Here is a 17,256-nt window from a genome sequence, read left to right as displayed (position 1 = left end):
GAGAAGTGCATGCAGGTCTTTAGAAATCCATGGTTTATTGTTGGGATACACTTTTACTGTTTTGAGGGGGATAACAGAGTCAACACAAAACTTGATGTACTCAGATACCCCATCCACTATCTCCTCATAGATTAGTATAGATTATCATAGTATAGATTATTATGAAGGCAGTCAATAATTAAAAATCAAAATTTGGGGTGGCCGCGTGGGTTTTTGCGAGGAACGCTGCGAGGTAACTGTCACTTGCAAAGCACGCGGGAGTGTAGAAAGCAGTATGGGGACCAGTTATTGTTTAATACTAACGAAGTGCAAGGAAACTGCTAAATAAAAGCAACCTGTGCGTCGTGCATTGACGCGATTTGCACTGTTAACAAACGTGAAGAAATATTCCAAATAAAAGGTATGAATGAATTCCAATGCACATGATGCACTTAAGACAGGTCCATTTGAAAGAATAGCCTACGATGTCAAAGTTAGAAACTCATACTGACGTCACACATAATATAAAGCTACAAATTGCTTGTAAATTTCTACAAATTGAGTTAGCTATGGATTTGAATTTTGCAAAGGTTTGTTCATCTATTGTCCTGGGTGTATCTCATTGTGTTGACCTATAGGTCAACAGGTCAACACAATGGGCCGATTTTGGGCCGATTTTGGGGTCTGAAAAACTGGTTTTTAGTTATTTTTTACAACTCCACCCCACCAAAATGCAATTTTTTTTCAAAAAACCTAGTATATCACTACAAAGTATCATCCTTGACCTTCCTTGAGAAAAGAAATTATTGCTTTAAATATCACCCTTGTGCTATTTTTGCATCATGCATTAGAGTATGTTTTTAGAATTGGCAAAATCGCCAACATTGGTATTCTCATATCTGGTGAGAAAAACTTGGGCAATTGTATCCTGTTGTGACAGTACTGCCTCAAAACTAGACTTTTTTCCCCAAAACGTGAAAAAAAAAAGCTTTTTAAGGGTCTTTTCAAATAGTATTGACATACGTGTCCACGGTGAAACAAAGGAATATTTTTTCTTATTCTTTGTGGATGGTAGGGACTTGGGGTCCAAATAAACAAAATTTACATTTCAAATCATTATATAATACGTTGCCATGGTAACAGTTCATTTGTGTTTAGGCCACTTTAAGCCGATTTGGGGGTCTGAAAACTGTTTTTTAGTTAATATTTACAACTCCACCCCACCGAAACACACAAATATTTCATAAAACCTTTTACATCACTACAAAGTATCATCATTGGATTTACTTGAGTCAAAAAATTATTGCTATAAATTTCACCCTTGTGCTATTTTTAGAATGTGCATTAGAGTATGTTTTTCGAACTTGCAAAATCAACATTTTTACCATATTTTTTGCCCTCAAAATTTCATTTTTCAGGGGTCTCAGACAATTTTCCTTTCGGTTTTGAGTAGGGCCAAAATTGTTCTTTTTATTCCTAATATAACAGTACTGTCTTAAAAATAGACTTTTTTCCCGAAACAGAAAAATGCATTTTGAATTGTTTTTTCTTCATATTGAATTTATAACATTAAAAAGTAAAAATTATATCAATCTTGCAGCTCTTCCTAAGCACTCTGTAGGCTTAGTGGATTACCCAACATTGATCAGGAACTATTGATGACATAAATTTTAGAATTTGGCGGCCCAGCCCCAATCATATTCCTTGACATTGCATAAAACAATGTTTTGTGAATAGCGCCTCTTTTTTGAAAGCGTTCCCTTTCGGTTGTGATTGGGGCGATTATTGGTGTTTTCATGTCTTCTGGGGAGAAACACTTGGGTTTATTGTATCTTGTTGTGACACTACCTGCCTCAACTATAGTAATTTTTTTCAAAAACAATACATGCTTGTAAAAATCTGACACTGTTTCACTGCCCTTTGAGTATTGAATACAAAGTTTTTATTTAAACATATTGGTATCCAACCAAGCAATAACCAATGCTTTTCCACTGAGAGTTCTTGACTTGGCTACTTTACCTATTGAACAGGTATGATTCCCATTGCAAGTAGAGTGCGATGAGCATTCTTTACAAGTTGCTTTAATACAGGGCCCACTCTCTGCTTGTCCCTGCCTACTACCAAATGTAAAACTTTTCATAGAGATAGAGATCATAAACAATATAGTTTCTGTGCTGCAGATGGTTTGGAGCATCCAATCATGTCCAACGCAAATGTGGGAAAATAAAAAGCCTCCGCTTAAAAGTGTTGGAAAAAGTTTGCCAAGATCTTATTAAAAACATGATACTAACGATTTGCAAGACGAGCGTAAGAGATCATTTAAAAGGAACACGTTGCCTGGGATCGGTCAAATTTGTCTTTGAAATGCGTTTGTAACCGTTTGTTATAAAATGCATATGGTTAGAAAGATGCTCTTGGGTGATACTTGTGTTGGATCATTGTTTTTAACTTTTAAAATATCTTTCTAATCATATGCATTTTGTAATAAACGGTTACAAACGCTTTTCAAAGACCAACTCGACCGATCCAAGGCAACGTGTTCCTCTTATGAAACAACATTGAAAGAAGTTGTAAATACTTGCACCTGCTCAACCTAAATTAGTAAATGCAATTGCAGTGACAAAAGTTAATTCATCCTAGTTTGATTATTTTTTCCATTCACTATCTTACTAATTCATATTTGGTATATTTGTCTCTGAGAACGATCAACAAAAAACATTGTCACACAAAAAACATTACCTGCTGAATTGTTTATCACGTTAAATAAACCAAATCTATTATTGTTTGCAACAGTACAATTGAAAGGAACCCCACCATGGGTGGGGGAACTGCTTACAGGAGGCTAAAGCAGGTGAAAGGCCATTTAGATACTTTGGAGACAGTATTTGCGCACTTTTAGCGCCTCTTTGTTCTGATGTGGATGAAAATGTTTAGTTTGGTAGCAGGCAGGGGACCAATTAGACTGTTATAAGGCCATGTATAGACAACTTGTAAAGAATGCTCATCGCACTACTTCTCTTTTTGCAATGTGAATCATACCTGTACAACTAGGTAAAGTAGTCATAACAAAACAATAACTCTCAGTGGCAAAGCATGGTTATGGCTTCAAAATAAAAACGTTGTACTTGTTACTTGTACAGTGTTTAACGATCATGCTCGTTTTTGTGTTTTATCAATTCAAACTAAGGGATATCTTAAAAATTAATTGTTCTTGTTTTCGGAAAAAATACCATGTTTGATGCAGAAGTGTCACAACACCAAAGTGTTTCGCCCCAGCATACATGCAAACCATATTGATAGCCCAATCACAACCAAAAGGGAAATATTCTGAGAACCAATAAAAATTAAGACAGCACAAACTTTTTTGATGTGCAAGGTGAATTGAAAAATGTGACTTTCAAAAAAGAGTTCACAAAACTTTGTTTTATGCAATGTCAAGAAATATGATTGGGGCGGGGCCAATGTGGGGCAAATTCTAAGATTTAGGTCATCAACAAGTCGTGATTAATGTTGGGTAATGCACTAAGCCTACAGAGTGCTTATATGAAAAGCTGCCAGATTGATGGAACTATTACTTCTTTCTGTTATAAATTCAAAATGAAACAATTTTTTTTAAAATGCATTTCTCCATGTTTTGGGGGAAAAGGGTCTACTTTTGAGACAGTACTGTTACATCAGGATACAATTGCCCAAGTTTTTCTTACCAGAAATAAAAAGACAAATTTTGGCCCTATTCAAAACCGGCCTAAAGTGGCCTAAACACAAATGAACTGTTACCATGGCAACGTGTTATATTATGACTTGAAATGTTAATTTTGTTTATTTGGACCCAAGTCCCTACCATCCCCAAAGTATTAAAAAAGTATTCCTTTCTTTTTAAATGTGGATACATATGTCAATATTACGTGAAATAACCCTTAAAAAGGCATTTTTTTCGTTTTGGGGAAAAAAGTCTAGTTTTGAGGCAGTACTGTCACACCAGATATGAGAATACCAATGTTAGTCCTAACCACAGCCGAAGGAAAATTTTCTGAGACCCCTGGCAAGTTGACATTTTGGGGTCCAAAAATAGGGTAAAAATGGCGATTTTGCAAGTTCTAAAAACATACTGTAATAAACGATGCAAAAATGGCACAAGGGTGATATTTAAAGCAATAATTTTTTTCCTCAAGGAAGGATGATACAAGGTTTTTTGAAATAATTTTGCATTTTGGTGGGGTGGGATTGTCAATATGAGCTAAAGACCAGTTTTTCAGACCCCAAAATCGGCCTAAAATGACCAAAAAACAAAATGAGTCGTAACCATGGCAACAGGCTATATATGGAACTGAAAATGCAATTGTGTTTACTTAAGCCTCGGTCACGTCCGCCACGTTTTTCTGAAAACGTGGGGAAACGTGGGGAGGGAGTGGCAAGAGCAGGGAGGGAGTACGACAACGCACGTCACTCGCACGGTTTGCGCAAGGTATAAATACGTGGCCCAACGTACGATGATCTTGCGATTGCCACGTTGTCGTACGGAGGCAGTACTTACACGTGCTGGTCACGTACGGTGTCCTTACTCACTCGCATGTTGTAAGTGCGTGCATATGCGATGAACGTGAGCTTTTCGCCCGATGTCGGGGGGGGGGGTATATATAGGACGAACTTCAGCTGAAAGTGAAAGTAAGTTTTACACATTAATAAGTTTCCTTTTTTCAATTAACATAATCTGAAATTAAAAAAATTAATGGTTACATGTACGATTATATTACATGTAAAATGTACAATTGTGTATTTAGAAACTATTTGGCGGACTATTAAAGTTCTCCACTTCGGGCAACCTACCATGGCAAGATCGGGTTGTTTGAGCACATGAACTCATGGCATTCATGATTTAATTTGATGAACTCTACTCCATGAACTCATAATTTAATTTTATGTATTCATTGTGTCAAACAAATAGTAAAATGTTTTTGTTCTTATTGTGACCCACTCTCCGATCCACCAGCAGCACCCTTCTCATGATCAGACTCTCTGGCGTCACCATCTGACTCTTCTTCACTCTTCCTCCCATCTTCCTCTCTGGCCCTCTCATCTTCCGTGGCCCGTTTCTGTTGGGCGTCTCTGGCCGTATCCGCTGCCTTTTGAACTGCAGATGCAGCGACCTCTTATTCTGTGTCTTCTTCGGCATCTTTGAGACGAAATGATGGCACTCGTCCGACGGCTCGTTTTTTTTTATACTGCCGAAAAAAGTGCGCACACGTGTGTTGTTAGTGTGGAGCACGTGCTTACGTACTCGTGCAAGTGACCGTTGGAGAAGAAAAAAAAAGACTCACGGAGTCTGTGCGCTGTGCGCACGTTGGCTGTAGAGGGCACGCACGTCACCCGTGAATCCGTACGGGTGACGCAGAGAAAGTTCCTCATGCACTAAAAGTGCTTCGTCGTGTCTGCGTGCTCCCAAATCCGTACTGAGACGGTACTCGGCACGTACTCGACACGTACGGATCCCCAAATCTTGCCCACGTTTTTGCACGTATATAGACAGCACGCACTTGCACGTACGGCGTGTTGGGACCGCCGCTTTAAGTTCACTTATAGGCGGTACGTTATTTTGTTTGTTGAACGTTTAAATGGCCTGTTATTCTTCAGTCATGTAGAAACCACAACGTATTGCTTAAAGGCAGTGGACACTATTGGTAATTACTCAAAATAATTATTAGCAAAACCTTACTTTGTAACGAGTAATGGGGAGAGGTTGATAGTATAAAACATTGTGAGGAACGGCTCTCGTAGTTTTCGAGAAAGAAGTCGTTTTCCACGAATTTTATTTCGAGACCTCGGATTTAGAATTTGAGGTCTCGAAATCAACCATCTTAAAGCACACAACTTCGTGTGACAAGGGTGTTTTTTCTTTCATTATTATCTCGCAACTTCTCGCAACTTTTTATCACATCCTGAAAATGATAATGGAACCAATTTTAAACCACTAATACAAGCCCATTGAGAGTCTTTAGCCGTGCTCGCACTGGACTAATATTTCTCCTGACGATGACTAGAGCAAGCTAGTCGAAGCGTTGAGACCAATTTCAGAACTGACTCCGCGGCAGTACAGTTAATTACGATCCTATAAGCTAAAGTAGTAGTCCAGTCTAATTTCTATACCATCCGCCCTGGTAATAGTTAAAAAGCAGGACAGTTCTTTTCAGAACTGAGAAGTCTCCCGAACCTCCGATTATCTACTCCACGGCAGTAGAATAAAGCAAGACAGTTCCCTAAGAACAACTCTACCTGGCAAGTAGATACACACATGGTGTTACCGCAAACCAAATATACGATTAATAGCTTGTTCAGGTAAGAAGCATGAGTATTTCCCCAAGCTAGAATTCCGTATTGAAAGTGGGGACAATGCCATCGTATTATAAATAGAGAATAGCTCATTTCTAGGCAGTTTATGTTTAAGTTTATGTAGAACACAAACGGCATGATTAGATATATTCAATTCAATTCAATAAGACGTTTATTCCCTATTCCTGTCGGAAAATGGAGAGTATACGAATATAAAACATACTGACTCGCTACATCTGTCAGAATAACGAGGGCCACTATATTATAGTTACCTTAAAAACAAACATTCGGGTCTTTGATTGTTGTACAAAGTGACCGTCTTTGTTCCTGGAAATGCTGGATTAGTCATTCAGGTTGAAGTCGCAGATTACATCAAAATACATTGATTGCAACTAATTTGATGGCGGCCATTTTGACAAATTTCAAGATGATCACAATCAGACCAAAGGAAATAAACGGTTTTTGTGTTCAGACCAAAGGAAATAAACGGTTTTTGTGTTCAGACCAAAGGAAATAATAGGTTTTTGTGTTCAGACCAAAGGAAATAATAGGTTTTTGTGTTCAGACCAAAGGAAATAAACGGTTTTTGTGTTCAGACCAAAGGAAATAAACGGTTTTTGTGTTCAGACCAAAGGAAATAATAGGTTTTTGTGTTCAGACCAAAGGAAATAATAGGTTTTTGTGTTCAGACCAAAGGAAATAATAGGTTTTTGTGTTCAGACCAAAGGAAATAATCGGTTTTTGTGTTCAGACCAAAGGAAATAATAGGTTTTTGTGTTCAGACCAAAGGAAATAATCGGTTTTTGTGTTCAGACCAAAGGAAATAATAGGTTTTTGTGTTCAGACCAAAGGAAATAATCGGTTTTTGTGTTCAGACCAAAGGAAATAAACGGTTTTTGTGTTCAGACCAAAGGAAATAAACGGTTTTTGTGTTCAGACCAAAGGAAATAAACGGTTTTTGTGTTCAGACCAAAGGAAATAAACGGTTTTTGTGTTCAGACCAAAGGAAATAATCGGTTTTTGTGTTCAGACCAAAGGAAATAAACGGTTTTTGTGTTCAGACCAAAGGAAATAAACGGTTTTTGTGTTCAGACCAAAGGAAATAAACGTTTTTTGTGTTCAGACCAAGGAAATAAACGGTTTTTGTGTTCAGACCAAAGGAAATAAACGGTTTTTGTGTTCAGACCAAAGGAAATAAACGGTTTTTGTGTTCAGACCAAAGGAAATAAACGGTTTTTGTGTTCAGACCAAAGGAAATAAACGGTTTTTGTGTTCAGACCAAAGGAAATAAACGGTTTTTGTGTTCAGACCAAAGGAAATAAACGGTTTTTGTGTTCAGACCAAAGGAAATAATCGGTTTTTGTGTTCAGACCAAAGGAAATAAACGGTTTTTGTGTTCAGACCAAAGGAAATAAACGGTTTTTGTGTTCAGACCAAAGGAAATAAACGGTTTTTTGTGTTCAGACCAAAGGAAATAAACGGTTTTTGTGTTCAGACCAAAGGAAATAAACGGTTTTTGTGTTCAGACCAAAGGAAATAAACGGTTTTTGTGTTCAGACCAAAGGAAATAAACGGTTTTTGTGTTCAGACCAAAGGAAATAAACGGTTTTTTGTGTTCAGACCAAAGGAAATAAACGGTTTTTTGTGTTCAGACCAAAGGAAATAACGGTTTTTTGTGTTCAGACCAAAGGAAATAAACGGTTTTTGTGTTCAGACCAAAGGAAATAAACGGTTTTTGTGTTCAGACCAAAGGAAATAATCGGTTTTTGTGTTCAGACCAAAGGAAATAAACGGTTTTTGTGTTCAGACCAAAGGAAATAAACGGTTTTTGTGTTCAGACCAAAGGAAATAAACGGTTTTTTGTGTTCAGACCAAAGGAAATAAACGGTTTTTTGTGTTCAGACCAAAGGAAATAACGGTTTTTTGTGTTCAGACCAAAGGAAATAAACGGTTTTTGTGTTCAGACCAAAGGAAATAAACGGTTTTTGTGTTCAGACCAAAGGAAATAAACGGTTTTTGTGTTCAGACCAAAGGAAATAAACGGTTTTTTGTGTTCAGACCAAAGGAAATAAACGGTTTTTTGTGTTCAGACCAAAGGAAATAAACGGTTTTTTGTGTTCAGACCAAAGGAAATAAACGGTTTTTGTGTTCAGACCAAAGGAAATAAACGGTTTTTGTGTTCAGACCAAAGGAAATAAACGGTTTTTTGTGTTCAGACCAAAGGAAATAAACGGTTTTTTGTGTTCAGACCAAAGGAAATAAACGGTTTTTGTGTTCAGACCAAAGGAAATAAACGGTTTTTGTGTTCAGACCAAAGGAAATAAACGGTTTTTGTGTTCAGACCAAAGGAAATAAACGGTTTTTGTGTTCAGACCAAAGGAAATAAACGGTTTTTGTGTTCAGACCAAAGGAAATAAACGGTTTTTGTGTTCAGACCAAAGGAAATAAACGGTTTTTGTGTTCAGACCAAAGGAAATAAACGGTTTTTGTGTTCAGACCAAAGGAAATAAACGGTTTTTGTGTTCAGACCAAAGGAAATAAACGGTTTTTGTGTTCAGACCAAAGGAAATAAACGGTTTTTGTGTTCAGACCAAAGGAAATAAACGGTTTTTGTGTTCAGACCAAAGGAAATAATCGGTTTTTGTGTTCAGACCAAAGGAAATAAACGGTTTTTGTGTTCAGACCAAAGGAAATAATCGGTTTTTGTGTTCAGACCAAAGGAAATAATCGGTTTTTGTGTTCAGACCAAAGGAAATAAACGGTTTTTGTGTTCAGACCAAAGGAAATAAACGGTTTTTGTGTTCAGACCAAAGGAAATAATCGGTTTTTGTGTTCAGACCAAAGGAAATAAACGGTTTTTGTGTTCAGACCAAAGGAAATAAACGGTTTTTTGTGTTCAGACCAAAGGAAATAAACGGTTTTTTGTGTTCAGACCAAAGGAAATAAACGGTTTTTGTGTTCAGACCAAAGGAAATAAACGGTTTTTGTGTTCAGACCAAAGGAAATAAACGGTTATTTTGTGTTCAGACCAAAGGAAATAAACGGTTTTTTGTGTTTCAGACCAAAGGAAATAAACGGTTTTTTGTGTTCAGACCAAAGGAAATAAACGGTTTTTGTGTTCAGACCAAAGGAAATAAACGGTTTTTGTGTTCAGACCAAAGGAAATAACGGTTTTTGTGTTCAGACCAAAGGAAATAACGGTTTTTGTGTTCAGACCAAAGGAAATAAACGGTTTTTGTGTTCAGACCAAAGGAAATAATCGGTTTTTGTGTTCAGACCAAAGGAAATAATCGGTTTTTGTGTTCAGACCAAAGGAAATAATCGGTTTTTGTGTTCAGACCAAAGGAAATAATCGGTTTTTGTGTTCAGACCAAAGGAAATAAACGGTTTTTGTGTTCAGACCAAAGGAAATAATCGGTTTTTGTGTTCAGACCAAAGGAAATAAACGGTTTTTGTGTTCAGACCAAAGGAAATAAACGGTTTTTGTGTTCAGACCAAAGGAAATAAACGGTTTTTGTGTTCAGACCAAAGGAAATAAACGGTTTTTTGTGTTCAGACCAAAGGAAATAAACGGTTTTTGTGTTCAGACCAAAGGAAATAAACGGTTTTTTGTGTTCAGACCAAAGGAAATAAACGGTTTTTGTGTTCAGACCAAAGGAAATAAACGGTTTTTGTGTTCAGACCAAAGGAAATAAACGGTTTTTGTGTTCAGACCAAAGGAAATAAACGGTTTTTGTGTTCAGACCAAAGGAAATAAACGGTTTTTGTGTTCAGACCAAAGGAAATAATAGGTTTTTGTGTTCAGACCAAAGGAAATAAACGGTTTTTGTGTTCAGACCAAAGGAAATAAACGGTTTTTGTGTTCAGACCAAAGGAAATAAACGGTTTTTGTGTTCAGACCAAAGGAAATAAACGGTTTTTGTGTTCAGACCAAAGGAAATAAACGGTTTTTGTGTTCAGACCAAAGGAAATAAACGGTTTTTTGTGTTCAGACCAAAGGAAATAAACGGTTTTTGTGTTCAGACCAAAGGAAATAAACGGTTTTTGTGTTCAGACCAAAGGAAATAAACGGTTTTTGTGTTCAGACCAAAGGAAATAAACGGTTTTTGTGTTCAGACCAAAGGAAATAAACGGTTTTTGTGTTGGTTATATCAAAGCTTCCTCTATATGTTGAAAACACAATTCCAACTGAACACGAGTGATGTTACAGTTAATCTGACTGGTGCACCTAAACTTGTACAAAATCTAAGAATGTGGTGTAATATTGTTATCAATTATTCGATTTACCTTGTTATTTAGTTCGACATAAACACACAGGCATCTGACTTTATTATTTCAATAAAACTGTCAAGTAGGAGGTTGGAAAGTCAGTTACATACCGCCAAAATGATGATGCTAGTTTTTCTTGAAAAATAGACCTGATTTATTAGAGCGATTTAGCCCGTGATCTTCTTTAAACAATACAGCCTGTGATTGGAAGGCATTGACAGAATCTTTAACCTCATATTCAAGTTTACCTCAAGGGATAGTTGAAGTAATTTCAACAATGGCGCACCCGCAACCCATTCTACAAATAAATAACTAATTGTTCTTTTCTGAAGACGCTAAATTAATTCCACATTGATGTAATGCAGCTCGGAGCGTAAATAATACTGATTAAAGATATTAAAACGTCTCTGTGTGTTGTATTACATTGTAATACTGATTAAAGATATTAAAACGTCTCTGTGTGAAGTATTACATTGTTTAGATTATCTGGAAATTGGGATCGGGGACGGGACGGATGAAATAAACAAATCAGAATGTGTAGACATCCGTTTACACGACCGAGAAACAACTAATTAAAATGTAAAGCATGGACATTTCAAATTCAGTTTTACGCCGACTTCAAATTTCCTCGAAACACAAATCGAACACAAATTGAGAGAGAAAGTCACGAGTAAATTATCGTCGTGTTTGCCTTAGCAGGAAGTTTTCTAAACATCCGTATAAATCGGAATTATATTACTCTCGTACGTTATTCTACTATATATAATCGAATTGCGCAAAACATCAATTTGTCCAGACGTGAAAATGCCAGAAAATAGGACACGTTAAAGTTTTAGGATCCGTGCCACAGACTAGTGTCTGATTCGTCATTGAAAAACTAGAGCAACATGGGAACATCCAATGGGTTAGTTACCTGTCATGTTATCTGTACAACTACTTGGTGCCTATAATGAGAGCCATCGATTGGAAGAGGATTACGCTGTTGGCGTGTCTTCCCTCACAAGACATGTTCAATTGGTGGATATTTGGCGTTTTCACATCTGACGTGTACACTACCTCACGTGTGACCTACAATTTGGGCCTGGGTGTTTTTAATTATACCACACAATACAACACAGCTTGCTGCACTCAACCAAACGACATCGTATTAATTATGGTAAACAATGGAGTGAAACCAAAACACGGGTTTTCCCGCCACCAAAGATAAAATCACCTTAACGAAGAGACTGTTCATACAATATTAATACCATAATTTCATATCAGCAACCTTGACACTTTTAAATTAACCATACTGTACGGTGACAATAAGTAGGTTAATCATTGTGTTGAGTTTACCAGAGTGAGAAAGCACAATTGGCTATTGCAAACTGCTTATCAACCATAATGACCTTTGGTATACATGCAAACAATAGTCAATGGCCTGACGTTTCGACCAGTGAGTATGTTTGTCAGATAGACTACAGTCTATCCATGGAGGTAGAAATAGAGGTGACGTTTATGAGACACAGTGCGATATTTGGGGGTTTTGTTGCGTTACAAGAGTGAGTGTCAATAAGTTGATAGTGCTTGTTTCTGTACATACAAACAAAACTATATTTTTCAGTAAAAAGAAAAACATGATTAGGCCCCTATACAAAATGTTAATGGAGTGTTTTCTGTAAACAACCCACTTCTGGTAACTTACCAGACCCGAATGGGTAGTTTAACCGAGCCAGTGCCCAAGAAGATTGACCGAGGGCCCAAGATGATTGACCAGGTCAGTTTAACCGAGCCAGTGCCCAAGAAGATTGACCGAGGGCCCAAGATGATTGACCAGGTCAGTTTAACCGAGCCAGTGCCCAAGAAGATTGACCGAGGGCCCAAGATGATTGACCAGGTCAGTTTAACCGAGCCAGAAAGAGGACGCGACGACTCGGTTAAATCTTCCATCCATCCGTGACCCGAAGAAGCTAACATGTTTTGTCATGGAAGAATAAGATTTTTGTGATTCAATGTCGAACTATTCAATGTTGCAAAAATCAGGAATGCAACTCTTAAGCTGAAAAACGCGGAATAACTTTCCCGTTCACGGACTTCTAAATTCCACAAATGACCCGATCAGAAGTTGCGATCAAAAGTTTGTATACGACGGCGATTTGTACAGCAGTAATAGGCAAATGCAGTCAACAACCGCTAGATCCCGTGTACAAAAGCTAGCCGAGTATTGGTCCCTTTATATCTTTATGCATAACACAAACACAACGGAGCCAGACTGTGCAGAAAATAGTGTAGAAGGTATTCCTAGCCGCGTAATGTGACCTTCGTGTCGGAGCATGCCTCAAGTAGGGCGAGCGGGACGTCTTTCATCTTTCAAAGTAAGTTGTAAAAATAAAGCGGAGCGGTGAATTTGATATCGATTTGTTTAGATTAACAATAATTGCGAAAGATCGAGTCGAAAACCGAAAAGTGTGGTCAAAGGTTACGCAGGGGGGGGGGGGGGCTGGGCGGGGGGGGGGGGGGGCAGCTCGGTTGGTTTACCCACGGTCTTGGTAAATTTACCCGAGTCAAATAAATCCAAGTGCGAAAGTTAACCCGTCGGAATGTTACCCAGCGTCATGGTTAAGTTACTCAACATATTAATTCAGTGCGAACACGGCTTATTATAAGACTGCAGCAGTCATACATCAATATGTAAGAGTGGCACCAGTGCCTTCATATAACAACTTATCTTAGAGTTGCCCTGTGTGCCCTAATAAGGCAATCCATGTAAGAGTGCCCTTAGTGCCCACATACTGCAATCTATGTAAGAGTGCCCTAGTGCCCACATACTGCAATCTCTGAAAGAGTGCCCTTAGTGCCCACATACTGCAATCATTGTAAGAGTGCCCTTAGTGCCCACATACTGCAATCTATGTAAGAGTGCCCTTAGTGCCCACTTACTGCAATCCATGTAAGAGTGCCCTAGTGCCCACATACTGCAATCTATGTAAGAGTGCCCTTAGTGCACCATACTGCAATCTATGTAAGAGTGCCCTTAGTGCCCCATACTGCAATCAATGTAAGAGTGCCCTTAGTGCCCACATACTGCAATCTATGTAAGAGTGCCCTTAGTGCCCACATACTGCATTGTATGTAAGAGTGCCCTTAGTGCCCACATACTGCAATCAATGTAAGAGTGCCCTTAGTGCCCACATACTGCAATCCATGTAAGAGTGCCCTTAGTGCCCACATACTGCAATCTATGTAAGAGTGCCCTTAGTGCCCATACTGCAATCAATGTAAGAGTGCCCTTAGTGCCCACATACTGCAATCTATGTAAGAGTGCCCTTAGTGCCCACATACTGCAATCAATGTAAGAGTGCCCTAGTGCCCACATACTGCAATCTCTGAAAGAGTGCCCTTAGTGCCTCATACTGCAATCTATGTAAGAGTGCCCTTAGTGCCCACATACTGCAATTCATGTAAGAGTGCCCTTAGTGCCCACATACTGCAATCAATGTAAGAGTGCCCTTAGTGCCCACATACTGCAATCTATGTAAGAGTGCCCTTAGTGCCCACATACTGCAATCAATGTAAGAGTGCCCTTAGTGCCCACATACTGCAATCCATGTAAGAGTGCCCTTAGTGCCCCATACTGCAATCTATGTAAGAGTGCCCTTAGTGCCCACTTACTGCAATCCATGTAAGAGTGCCCTAGTGCCCACATACTGCAATCTATGTAAGAGTGCCCTTAGTGCACCATACTGCAATCTATGTAAGAGTGCCCTTAGTGCCCCATACTGCAATCAATGTAAGAGTGCCCTTAGTGCCCACATACTGCAATCTATGTAAGAGTGCCCTTAGTGCCCACATACTGCATTGTATGTAAGAGTGCCCTTAGTGCCCACATACTGCAATCAATGTAAGAGTGCCCTTAGTGCCCACATACTGCAATCCATGTAAGAGTGCCCTTAGTGCCCACATACTGCAATCTATGTAAGAGTGCCCTTAGTGCCCATACTGCAATCAATGTAAGAGTGCCCTTAGTGCCCACATACTGCAATCTATGTAAGAGTGCCCTTAGTGCCCACATACTGCAATCAATGTAAGAGTGCCCTAGTGCCCACATACTGCAATCTCTGAAAGAGTGCCCTTAGTGCCTCATACTGCAATCTATGTAAGAGTGCCCTTAGTGCCCACATACTGCAATTCATGTAAGAGTGCCCTTAGTGCCCACATACTGCAATCAATGTAAGAGTGCCCTTAGTGCCCACATACTGCATTATATGTAAGAGTGCCCTTAGTGCCCACATACTGCAATCAATGTAAGAGTGCCCTTAGTGCCCACATACTGCAATCCATGTAAGAGTGCCCTAGTGCCCACATACTGCAATCTCTGAAAGAGTGCCCTTAGTGCCTCATACTGCAATCTATGTAAGAGTGCCCTTAGTGCCCACATACTGCAATCATTGTAAGAGTGTCCTTAGTGCCCACACACTGCAATCTATGTAAGAGTGCCCTTAGTGCCCACATACTGCAATCAATGTAAGAGTGCCCTTAGTGCCCACATACTGCAATCTATGTAAGAGTGCCCTTAGTGCCCACATACTGCAATCTATGTAAGAGTGCCCTTAGTGCCCACATACTGCAATCCATGTAAGAGTGCCCTTAGTGCCCACATACTGCAATCAATGTAAGAGTGCCCTTAGTGCCCCATACTGCAATCAATGTAAGAGTGCCCTTAGTGCCCACATACTGCAATCTCTGAAAGAGTGCCCTTAGTGCCTCATACTGCAATCAATGTAAGAGTGCCCTTAGTGCCCACATACTGCAATCTCTGAAAGAGTGCCCTTAGTGCCTCATACTGCAATCAATGTAAGAGTGCCCTTAGTGCCCACATACTGCAATCCATGTAAGAGTGCCCTTAGTGCCTCATACTGCAATCAATGTAAGAGTGCCCTTAGTGCCCACATACTGCAATCAATGTAAGAGTGCCCTTAGTGCCCACATACTGCAATCTATGTAAGAGTGCCCTTAGTGCCCACATACTGCAATCTATGTAAGAGTGCCCTTAGTGCCCACATACTGCAATCTATGTAAGAGTGCCCTTAGTGCCCCATACTGCAATCTATGTAAGAGTGCCCTTAGTGCCCCATATTGCAATCTATGTAAGAGTTCCCTTAGTGCCCCTTACAGCAATCTATGTAAGAGTGCCCTTAGTGCCCCATACAGCAATCTATGTAAGAGTGCCCCCAGGGCCTGCATATAGCAATCTTAGAGAGCCCTTAAAGCCCCATACTGCAATCTATGAAAGAGTGTCCTCAGTGCCTGCATATAGCAATTTATGCATATTTGGCCTTAGTGCACTCATATATCAATATACGTATGTGTGCTCTTAGTGCCATCCTATGGCATAATCTACAATGTTCTACCAAGTTTGAATCAACATTATATACCTTGACAGATCTACCATCAAGCTTATAACAATATTATGAGTCTAATCCAAACATTGCTAACTTAATCATCCAAATGCTCAAGGAAAACTACTGGGGATTCAGAGAAACCTCTGCATCAAAACAAACTCTCAATTCGAATTAAATAATTGATTCAATGCAACTTATATAAAGGTCAGACGGCATGTATCATTGAACCAAGTATCCTCCAAACACGGCATATCTCAAATATCGTTCACCACACCCAACCTTTAAATTAACTTTGAATGATAAATGTTATTAGTCATTTTTGAATAACGCCTATTACTGTTTAGGGATTTTTTTTTCAAGCAAAAATTAAAACAGTGTACACCAGTGCAAAGTCTAAGGATGATACAAAAATAGACATTGACATACATATGAGGATAAGTTTCGAAAAATAAACCCCTACACATTATTTAGTTGTGTGTACACTGCAAATTTGTTGGTCAAAAAAATGTGTAGGTTAAATGCATTACTAATTTGTTGGTCACAAATAATGGACGTTGGTTAAACAAAACCGTTGCCCAACACGCTTGGGCAAAGTTGACCAAATTATTGGTTAACTGATTGGTTAACTAATGTGTATATTATTTTAGTTGGGCAAGATTTGCCCGAGAAATTGGTCAAAATTACCACAGTAACCAATGGTGTTGTGCACAAAGCTTTCTGGTTGTTGGGCAAAGTTACCGGTGCGCATATATTATACTGTATGTAGTAGTAGTAGGCCTACAGGCGGCTGGCTGTCAAAAATACTCTTCGAGATTGGGGAATGGAGTGCTGGTGCTAACAACAACCAATATTGAAAGGTTTACCCATAGAATACACTGATCCATGTGTAGGGACACAGTTTAGTTTTCAGAAGTAAAGTAGGACGGAGCCCACCGTGCATAGTTTGATGTTTACTCCCGTGTTTGGGGAAATGGCTGCACAGTCCGTTGCCGTTAACGATCGAAAGGCAAGGGTTATTAGAATGAATCCGTTGTGTTCCAGACTTTTTGATCGGGCTCAGTTATCTCGTCAAAGTTTATAAAGCCAATATAGTTTGGAAATTATAATTTTAAAAAAGCAAAAAAAAAAGGGGAAAAAAGCAGTGAACACTGTTGATTGCTGACTCGTTTACCAGGTTACTTCTGACATGCTAAATTTATTTACTTCATCAGATTGAAAAATACTACGTTGCCCAGCTTCCAGCAGATACAACAAAGCAGAAGTTGAAGCAGAAGTGAAGAGGAATGGCTGTCTGAAAACA

The sequence above is a fragment of the Asterias rubens genome, chromosome 6, assembly GCF_902459465.1.
Source record: "Asterias rubens chromosome 6, eAstRub1.3, whole genome shotgun sequence".
In the NCBI taxonomy this organism is placed as follows: Eukaryota; Metazoa; Echinodermata; class Asteroidea; order Forcipulatida; family Asteriidae; genus Asterias; species Asterias rubens.
This window is presented reverse-complemented; position numbering follows the sequence as displayed.